Source organism: Sorghum bicolor, chromosome 7 (assembly GCF_000003195.3).
Source record: "Sorghum bicolor cultivar BTx623 chromosome 7, Sorghum_bicolor_NCBIv3, whole genome shotgun sequence".
NCBI classification, from domain to species: Eukaryota; Viridiplantae; Streptophyta; class Magnoliopsida; order Poales; family Poaceae; genus Sorghum; species Sorghum bicolor.
Window position 1 is genome coordinate 42,687,317 of NC_012876.2, and position 11,370 is coordinate 42,698,686.

Sequence of the window (11,370 nt, forward strand, 5' to 3'; positions counted from 1 at the left end):
ACAAAGCCTCTTCTTTACCAACCTCGAAGCCTTCAATCAACCTTTTTGCGAAGAGATGGCCATCAACTTCACCGTCCCTGAGGTTAGTTCTTCATTCCACCTTTTGTGCTTTTTCCCGTATCCTTGTTTATCCGCAATTTATTTTACTGAACATTTTTCTTTTTCTTTCTTTATTCTTCTTTTACCTTCAAAACCATTAGGATCTGTCCAATAACATCGTCATCCCTACCGATCAGCCACACCTCCAATGTCTTGGCCCCTTAGGGAATCCAGATCCCACCGATCTCATTAACGCAGAAACAAACAGAATCCCCTTTAGGGCTGAGAACTTTTCTCTGGATCTGTGGAAGGACACCTTCCGTTCTTGGCCCAGCCCTACCGTGGGATGGAAGGATTGGTTCTTGAGAGTTAGCAACTCAAACGAAGTCCAATGGGGTGAGAGAAAACTGGACCAATGCATTAGGCTATCCATTGCCGATATACATAGGAATGAGTCATTGCTGATAGCTGCATCTTATTTCTGGTCAGACACCCTTAATGCTTTTGTCTTTAGTCACGGCCCTGCTTTCCCTACACTTGCCAATGTGGTTATGCTCACCGGTCTAGATGTATCTTCTGCCGATAGCACCCACTTCTTTGATACCAAACCCAGTGCTAAGGTAGAAACTCGCTCCATCGACGGTTGGTCAGGGTACATCCAAAAATACAAACGAACAAGTCCTGTTAACATAAAGGAACAGACCAGCTTCTTGAACATGTGGTTGGACAAGTTTGTATTTTGTGGTCGATCAGCAGGACCAACTTCTGTCTATCTAGCAGCAGCAGAAAGATTAGCCGATGGTGGTCGATTTCCCCTCGGCCGATACCTGCTTGGCGTAGCCTACCACCTCCTCCACCAAGTAACCAGGAAACTCCTGCTTGGTCAGCCCATCGGCAACTTGGGGGGTCCCTGGTGGTTCATTAATATGTGGCTCGGTCTCTACATGCACAAGCGTCTCGAGTTTGACCTCTTCGCACAGCGTTTCCCCAGGGACATAACTGAGGATTATGAACTGGATGAGGAAGAATCGGCAACTCACCCTCCCATAAACTTTGGCGAGGCTATCATAGTTCTGCCCGGTACAGGGGCAATGTAGACCAGGTCAGCCGATTTTTCCAAACCTTATATGAAGGTCTGACCAGAGAACAGCGAGCATGGTTGCCCTACGACGATCCAGACACCATGTTTCCTTTGGTCTTTCATCCGTTCAACGATGCTCTCAACAAGGATCACGAAGTGATGATGGCACTGATCACTCCAAGAGCCATACCAGTACACTTCTTTGGCAGTGGAAAAACATCCAATCAAACCTATGAGTTTTATAACCCATCGGTATTGGCTCGCCAATTAGCTTTCGGCTAGCTACCGATTGCGCTCTGTTATGCCGATGTGATAAAACCCAGGGAAGCCATCACTAACGTCCTCGAATGGATTCGAGTAGCCCAACTGCCATCAAGTGCCGATACAGATGCAGATTTATCAGAGTGGATTCCAGCCGCCTTCATCACTCAGGCGTACAAACAATGGTGGGAAGAATGGAAGGAGCATCTGTTCTGCAAATCGGCTCTTACATACCGTGGGATGATTGACACCCAATACAAGGTCCCTGATGACACTGTAAGTATCTCTAAACCGATGTTCTAATCTTTTTATTCTTATTCTCATCGGTAACTCACTTTCTGTGTTATGTTGCAGGTTGATGACACTCCTCCATCGGTCAGCAGGAGTGGCAAGCCGATTGATCTGTTCCCATCAGGTCCGATCTCTTCAATCAGCAACAACGCTCCCACTCTGGCTGCCATCATGCATCGAGGTGTACGCCTCAAGAAAGTCACCACCAGGAGAACTCAGATATCTCCATCGGTAGCTGCCTCTACCTTGGCACAGGCGTTCAAGGTACATCTTCAAACTTTTTATACTGATTTCACTCTTATATCTGTTGCACTTGTACTTACGAATCTCCCTTTCTGTATCAGCACACCAGCGCATCGGCAAGGACTAGAAGCAAAAGTGCCGATGCCCCCTAGTCTTGTCAGCCGAAGAGGAAAGGTGCCAAGAGTACCAGAGCACAAACAAAGCGCCAAAGAGTAGCAACACCTCCTCCTCCCCTGGTATCTCCAATTCCAGTAGCGTCTTCTCCCTCTTCTCCAGAAACACAGACATAGCAAGTACCATCTTCCCCTCAGCCGCAAGAAGCACCTCAAATGGAAGAACCCCGATCAGAAGAGCCCCAACCAGAAGCACCTCAGCCAGAAGACACATCGGCTGATATGGGCGAGCAGACTACCGATCCAGCAGGATCAATCATATCATCGGTAGTTTCCTCAATCCAGACAAGCACTGCACCTCCTCAAGGTAACACACTTCCTATGAAATCATTACCGATGAACTCATTTCTTCTGTCTTATAATTATTTCCGTTATTCTTTCAGCTGACATAGTTCCATCGGCACCTCTAGCCGATCAACCTGTGGTTCTATCGGCATCTTCCAGTCAGAGGCAAGAAATCGCCCTGAAACAAGTCAGTTATCCAATCCTTGTCTGTCTCTTTTATCAATACTTGACCGTAGAATAACTCATTTTCTTTCCTTTTTAGGAGCAGGACTCTCCCGATAGTTTGTTCTCTTTCGCCATCGACATCTCTGAAGATGAAGGCGAAGAAGCAAGCTCTTCTCGGGCAGTTGGGATCACATCGGCAGAGGTCAGGGCAAAGCTGGAAAAACTATCGGCTCTCCTCCACCAAGACACAGCCCAACTAGTCGATGATTCTGATCCGGCTAAGGCTCTATTCAAGACCCTAAGAGGCCAAATCCCCACCGATGCCGAAGAAGTTCTCTTTCAAGCAGCACATTTGGAGAGCCGTCAACTGCAGTACCAGAGGGCTGCCCAGCGCCTTGCGGACAGAGCCGCTCAGACTCGGCTTTCTGAGGAGATGATGAAAGAAAAGTTTCTTACTGATGAAAAGCATAAGAACATCGGCACCTTGAAGTCCCCGGGAGATGCACTAAAGCACAAGATCTCTAATCTGTCACCAAAAAGAGAAGCCCTGTTGGTAGAACTTAAACAAGTGGAAGAGGCCTTGTCCCAGGCTCAACAAGAGGAAAACCAGCTGCCTGAGGCGATCAAGCTCCTTGAGCAAGAGCGAAATGCCCATGGCCGCAAAGCGCTACAGTTGAAGAAGAAATTGAAGCCGGTGGAAGGCTCTACCGATGAAGACATCAAAGAGATAGAAGCAGCCAACCAGATCCGCTTGCGTGCTATATCGGCGATCCAGGCGTTGCTAAACATGTGAACTCTTCATCGGCAACATACTTGCTTCTTTCTACTTTCCGACCTTCCTGATACTTGGTCTAGCCGATAGGACTGTTATCGGCACCTTTTAAAACACCAAGTCCGGTCCCAGATACATTTTGACCCAGCCGATAGGGATGTTATCAGCACTTAACTTTTATGCATCGACCCATATGCTGGGGTAGTACTTCTTTAGATATTTGCCATTTAATGCTATGGGAAACTCAACTCCTTCAAGAGTTTCTAAAATGTAGGCATTACCAGGAGCCGATCGATTTATCCGATAGGGACCCTCCCAATTGGGAGACCACTTTCCAAATTTTGAACTTTTAGTCCCGATCGGTAAGATTAATTTCCATACTAAGTCTCCATCGGCAAACTCCTTAGCCTTCACTTTCTTATCGTACCATCTGGCAACTCTCTTCTTATTCTCTTCTATATTCATTAAAGCCCTTAGCCGATGCCCTGCTAGATCATCCAACTCATCTGTCATCAGAGTAGCATAATCATCGGCAGCCAATTGATCTTGAAAAGATAATCGCCTAGACCCAGTTTTAATTTCCCAAGGTAACACTCATCATGCCCATACACCAACTGGTAAGGTGAAACCTTGGTCGATCCATGAGAAGCCATTCTGTATGACCATAAAGCTTCATTCAACAATGTGTGCCACCTCCTAGGATTTTCTTCAATCTTTCGTTTAATAAGCTTAATAATCCCTTTGTTGGATGCCTCAGCCTGAGCATAGTAAGGAGAAGAATTCAATACTTTAATTCCCATACCGATTGCAAATTCGTCAAACTCCCCCGATGTGAACATGGTGCCCTGATCGGTAGTAATCGTTTGAGGAATTCCAAATCGGTAAATGATGTGTTCCTTCACAAAATCAATCATGTTGGCCGATGTAACTTTCTTCAAAGGAATAGCTTCAACCCACTTAGTGAAATAATCGGTGGCAACCAAGATGAACTTATGCCCCTTGCTGGATGGTGGATAAATCTGACCGATTAAGTCAATAGCCCATCCCCGGAAAGGCCAAGGTTTGATGATAGAATTCATGGCCGATGCGGGTGCTCTTTGAATGTTGCCAAATTTCTGACATCCTTGACATCCCTTGAAATATTTAAAGCAATCTTCAAGTATGGTCCTCCTAATCATCCACTTCATCTTATAAGCCGACTGATGTGCTCCACATACCTCTTCATGGATTTCTCCCATCAAACTCTTAGCTTCATCATCACCTAAGCATCGGAGAAGAATCCCATCAATAGTTCGATAATACAATTCATCTTCGAGGAGCACATACTTGGTGGCTTGAAACCGAACCCGTCTCTCAACTTTCCTAGATGGATCCTTCAAATCATCAATGATTTCTTTTCTCCAATCATCGGCACCGATTGCCGATATTGCATTAATCATAGGCTGATATCCCGAAGCATGCTAAGCCAACCGATTGGCCTCTTCATTATGCAATCGAGGAACATGCTCTAATCGGAAATCCCTGAATTCCTTTAACAGTTGCATACTCCTTTCGTAATAAGTTATGAGGACTTCACTTCGGCATTCATAGTTTCCAGCCAATTGATTTATAACTAGCATAGAATCCCTGAAGACTTCAACAGCATCGGCATGAACTTCTCTTAGTAACTCCAATCCTCTTATTAAAGCTTGATACTCAGCCTGATTATTTGTCGATGTGGCAACAATCGGCAAGGAAAATTCATACTTCTTCCCTCGAGGGGAAATTAACACGACGCCGATTCCTGCCCCCTGTCACACGTGGATCCATCAAAGAAGAGCATCCAAGGTACAATTTCCAGAGCCTCCACTGCACCGCAATGTTGAGTTACAAAATCGGCCATAATCTGTCCCTTAACTGCTTTAGCCGATTCGTAACGCAGATCGAATTCTGACAGTGCCAAAATCCACTTACCGATCCTGCCACTCATGATCGGCATAGATAGCATCTATCGGACCACATCATCTTTGCAAATAACAGTGCATTCGGCCGATAGCAAGTAGTACCTTAGCTTGATGCAAGAGAAATACAGGCACAAGCATAGTTTCTCAATAGCCGAATACCTAGTCTCAGCATCAATCAACCTCCTGCTTAAGTAATAAATTACACGCTCTTTCCCTTCAAATTCTTGAATTAAAGCCGAACCGATGACCGTCCCATCGGTAGACAAATACAATCTGAAGGGCTTCCCTTGCTGAGGTGGAATTAGAACTGGAGGACTCACTAAATAATTCTTGATTTCATCCAGAGCCAACTATTGTTCTTTCCCCCAAACAAATTCTTGATCGGCCTTTAACTTAAGAAGAGGACTGAAAGCACGAATTTTACCAGACAAATTAGATATAAATCTTCTGATAAAATTTACCTTGCCGATCAAGGACTGGAGCTCAGTCTTGTTGGTAGGGGCAACTATTTTGTTGATGGCATCAATAGATCTTCGACTAATTTCAATCCCCCTTTGATGCACCATGAAACCAAGAAACTGCCCTGCCGATACACCAAATGCACACTTATTGGGATTCATTTTCAAACCATGTTTCCTTGTGCATTCCAACACCTTTCGTAGATCGGCAAGATGCTTTGTGAAGTCTCCAGACTTAACCACTACATCATCAATATAAATCTCCACCAACTTGCCGATGAATTCATGAAATATAAAATTCATGGCCCTCTGATAAGTAGCACCAGCATTCTTCAAGCCAAAGGTCATGACTATCCATTCGAACAACCCGACATGACCAGGACATCTAAATGCAGTCTTTGGAATATCCTCTTCAACCATGAATATTTGGTTGTATCCTGCATTGCCATCCATAAAGCTAATAATCCGATGCCCAGCCGCAGCGTCAACTAGCAGATCGGCAACTGGCATTGGATAGCCATCCATCGGTGTAGCTTTGTTAAGATTCCTGAAATCAATGCAGACCCGAAGCTTCCCGTTTTTCTTGTAAACCGGAACAACATTGGAAATCCATTTGGCATACCGACACTGCCGAATAAATTTGGCTTCAATAAGTTTAGTTATTTCAGCCTTGATGTCAGGAAGAATATTAGGATTACATCGGCGAGCTGGCTGCTGATGTGGCCGAAATCCAGACTTGATAGGCAACCGATGTTCAGCAATCGATCGGTCCAAACCAGGCATCTCAGTATAATCCCAAGCAAAGCAATCTTTATATTCCTTTAACAAATCAGTTAACTGTTGCTTACACTCAGGACTTAACTTAGCACTAATAAAAGTAGGTCTAGGTTTATCACCACTACCTATATCTACTTCTACCAAATCATCGGCCGATGTGAACCCCTGGCCTAACTTTCCATCATCGGCGAACCTATCCATTAAAAACCTTCATCAGAACCGACTGCTTGGATCGGTGGAATTTCATAATCGGCAACCTTGAGAAAATCTCTTTCCCAGGCTTCTCCTGAAATACACCTAGTTCTTTCATAGGTGTCTGCCTCTGCCGATGCAACAACATAGGAAGAGTCTCCTGGGACAATTTCAATCTTGTCACCTACCCACTGAACCAAGCACTGGTGCATTGTAGACGGGATGCAACAATTGGCATGAATCCAATCTCTCCCCAACAGTAAGTTATAAGCACCCTTTCCACTGATCACGAAGAAGGTTGTCGGCAAGGTTTTACTGCCGATGGTCAACTCAACGCATACGGCTCCCTTGACTGGAGACACATTGCCTTCAAAGTCCTTGAGCATCATATCGGTCTTGGTTAAATCCTGATCTCCTTTCCCAAGCTTCTGATACACTGCATATGGCATGATATTGATAGCAGCTCCACCATCAATCAAAATTTTGGTTATTGGCTGACCATCCACTCTTCCTTTGACAAACAGAGCCTTAAGATGTTGCCTTTCATCATCGGTAGGCTTTTCAAAGATGGCTGTCATCGGATCTAGAGCCAACTGAGCTATCTGATCGGAAAACTCCAATTCGTCATCGCTGGACGGCGCAAGGAATTCCATCGGCAACATAAATACCATGTTGACATCTGCTGATGGCCCTTTCCCCTTAGGATCTGCTTGTTGATGATCCCCAGACTGGCCAGAGTTCTCACCCTTGCTTAACTCTTCTCGCCTTTCGCGCTGCAGCCTTCTCTTTTGTGTCCTGGTCAACCGTTCTGGACACCATGGAGGGAGTTGCTATTGCCTTACCGATGGGCGATGATATTCTCTTGACTCCATCCGATAAGTATTGGCGTCCCTATAGAGAATGAACTCATCGGAACCCGTGCATTAGCCATCTCTTGAAGTTCTTCCTGGTTCCTGGGAAAATATTGAACACGATCGCCGAGCCTATCGTGCACACTGAGCCTGCGCCCCAGCCGATCGTGAACAGATGCTCTCCCCCTAATCGGCCCATTAAACCGCCGATCGTCGTCATGATAGCGCCGATCAGATCTGTCATACCGATCATAACCATTGCACTCAGGACAATCTCTGACAGTAGGAAGCTTGAAATTTTCCTCCCAGCAATGGATGAAGAACGGACAATTCCAGTGATCCCTATGCCGATTCCACTCTTGTCGGCGTCATTCTTCTTCCCGACGATAATCTTCCTGCTGGCGCCGATACCGATCCTCACGTTGTTGCCAAGTTTCCCGAGGCCTTCTGTGAGTTATCACGATACCAGATTGGGGAGGCCTTCCTGAATTAGTCCCCTCCTGGATTAAGCCTTTTCCTTTTGCATCGGCAGTAGTGACCTGATGCTGGGGATCTACCGATGCACTTCTTTCAGCTGCTTCCGATGTCAAGACTTTGGCCTTTCCCTTAGCATACAGCATGTTTGTTGGAAAAGGATGTTGATCAATCTTCATCGGCTTCTGAGTTTTGGAGCTGTCAAATTTGATCCTACTAGATTCTATAGCCGATTGCAGCTGCTGTCTAAAAACTTTACACTCATTAGTGTCGTGAGAAGTTGCATTATGCCACTTACAATATTTCATCCTTTTCAATTCCTCAACCGACGGGATCACATGATTGGGTGACAATTTGATTTGACCCTCTTGAAGTAGAAAGTCAAATATTCTATCGGCCTTAGTGATGTCGAACGCGAATTTCTCTGGCTCTTTATGTCCGAAAGGACAAGACATCGGCTTTTTGTTTTTCACCCATTCTGCCAAGACGATGACTGGTTCTTCATCAGAGTCCGAGCTTGCAGCTTCATCCACAAATGATACCTTTTTATTCCATGCTCTCTTGGGCTTGAAAGGCTTGATATCTTGATCGAAAATTCTCTGCACCAAATGAATTAAGCTTTCAAACTCCTGAGATGCATACTTGTCCCTTATGTGCGGCAATAAACCCTAGAAAGCCAGATCGGCTAGCTACCGATCATCCAGAACCAGGCTATAGCATTTGTTCTTGACCTCCCGGACCCTCTGCACAACACTTTCAACCGATTCATCATTGCGTTGCTTCAATTTAACCAGATCGGTGATCCTCTTCTCGTGGACCCCAGAAAAGAAGTATTTGTGGAATTGTATTTCCAAATCGGCCCAAGTAACCACTGAGTTGGGAGGTAATGATATAAACCAAGTGAAAGCCGATCCACACAATGAGGATGAGAATAAATGAACCCTTAGTTCGTCCCTATTAGCAGCTTCCCCGCATTGGATGATGAACCTGTTGACGTGCTCCATGGTTAACGTGTCATCCTATCTAGAAAACTTGGTAAAATCTGGTACTTTGTACCGATTTGGAAGTGGGATTAGATCATATGCAGGAGGATACGGTGTCTGATAAGAGTAAGTGTTGACTTTGGGTTTTATCCCAAATTGATCTCTCATTACTTCAGCTATCTTATCGGCCTAGTAAGCATCGGCGTCTTGCCGATGAGGCGGTTGCGGATCCGGCATCTGCTGGTGTGGGGGTATAAACCCCTATACCCTTACAGCTAGACTTCGGCCAGGAGGCTTGGCCCATTACGAGACGAGTTCAAGGCTTGATCCGACAACCTGGAGTTTCGCGCAAGGAAACAAGATGTGGAGATCAAGCAGGATTCTAGTCGGTTAGAATAGGAATTGATATCGAACTATCTATGACAATTATAACCGACTAGGATTAGTTTCCAGATCTGTAACCCTGCCCTCCAGATTATATAAGGAGAGGCAAGGGACCCCCCTAGGACATCATATTCTCTCAACACAAATCAATACAACCAGACGCAGGACGTAGGTATTACGCCAACTCGGCGGCCGAACCTGGATAAAAAGCTTGTCCGTGTCTTGCGTCACCATCGAGTTCGTAGTTTGCGCACCGTCTACCGATAAACTACTACCGTGGGTATACCCCAAGGTAGACTGCCGACCAGCTTTCGTCGACAGTGGCGCGCCAGGTAGGGGGTGTGCGTGCAACTTTTCCGGCGAACAAGATGGTCACGATCCCATCTTCCGCGACCGTGCCTGAAGGCCTCACGTTCACCGTCGGCCAGATCACGTGGACGACGTGCAGCGGCGGCCTCACGACCACGGTTTCGAAAGAGATCCAGATCCAATCTGAGATCACGCCGTCTCCGACTACACGCGTGACGGCACCAAGCGCCCGACCACCGTTCCCACTCTACAAGGGAAAGAAGATCGACTGCTCGGACCTTCTCCAAGCGCTTGATCGCGCTGACTCCAAGCTACTCGAAGTTTCCCAACTAATAGACGGAGTTCTGCGTCGGCCCGACCAAGCTGCTCCAGCGGATTTTTTCAAATCCGGCCGGCCCACTCGTGTCGCCACACACGAACGGCTGGGAACATCTCTGACGATAACCTCAACACCCTCAGGACGATCCGTCGAGCTCAAGAAGGAAGATTATCCTTGCGGCCTGAACAACTCGGCCTCTGTTTACTCACAGCACACCCAATCCGTTTTCAGCAAGGCGGGTTGGTTGCCGACAAGGAACAATCGTCACTACGTCAACATGGTGACAATCCGAGAACTATGGGACGGCCAGGTTTCCAGCACCAACTCAAGCACCAGTTCCGTCCCCACCGAGGTTATAAACACCGAAGACGAGGATTACGACCTGGATTTTCCTTCACACCCTCCGGGTTTCAACCGATTCCCGATATTCCCCCCCGGCGAGGGGATATTGTGTTCAATGTCAGCGCCAACGAACCGGTCGTTGATGGAGAAACAGATGACCAGAGGCAACTCCGCGAACAGCGCAACGCCGATCGCGCCCGACGACGCGCAGACGAGCAACAACAAATGCCACCAAATAATCTTAACGATGCCTTTGACATGGTCGCGGACCAGCCAGTCTACAAAACGCCAAGCGCCAACGTGGCTGTCGCCATGGCTAACCTAGATCGGCTTCCTGATACCCCCGAATGCCAGGGAGTCCGGACCAGCATCCGAGCACACCTGATCGCTGCAATGGGACAGACAGCCACTCTGCTCAAGAGAGTCCAGTACGTCTCTTATACGGAAGCCGCCTCCGACCAGACTAATCGTAGCCGGGCCTCACCCAGCAGGCGTCACCGCAGCCGCTCCCCCGACAACCGTCGAGGGGACTCACGGCGCGACGATGGTGGTCGGGACGCCGACGGTCGCCGCAAGCAGAACCGCGTACGCGGCCAAGAAGTAAATCAGCACAGGGATCTCCACCACAACATCCCTCCCAAAGATGCCCGGGACCGCATCAACAGGTGCGCCGCAGAGAGAGCAGTCCACGAAACCTGCGCCGCATCGAGTACGATGCAACGCACGGTCCTCCGGGCCTAAGACAGTTCTCCTCACACCTCCGCCAGGTCGTGTGGCCCCGCAATTTCAAGCTCGAAAAGCTTAAAAAATACGACGGCAAGGAAAATCCAGAGAACTGGATCACCCTCTACGAAATCGCCGTCCGATCAGCGGCAGGGGATGAGCACGTCATGGCTAACTACTTCCCCGTAGTCCTCGACCAGGCTGGTCATCAGTGGCTTCTCGGCTTGCCCGAGGACTCCTTCGACTCTTGGGAAGAGCTACGCCAGGCTTTCATCGACAACTTCATCGCCACATGCGAGCAGCCT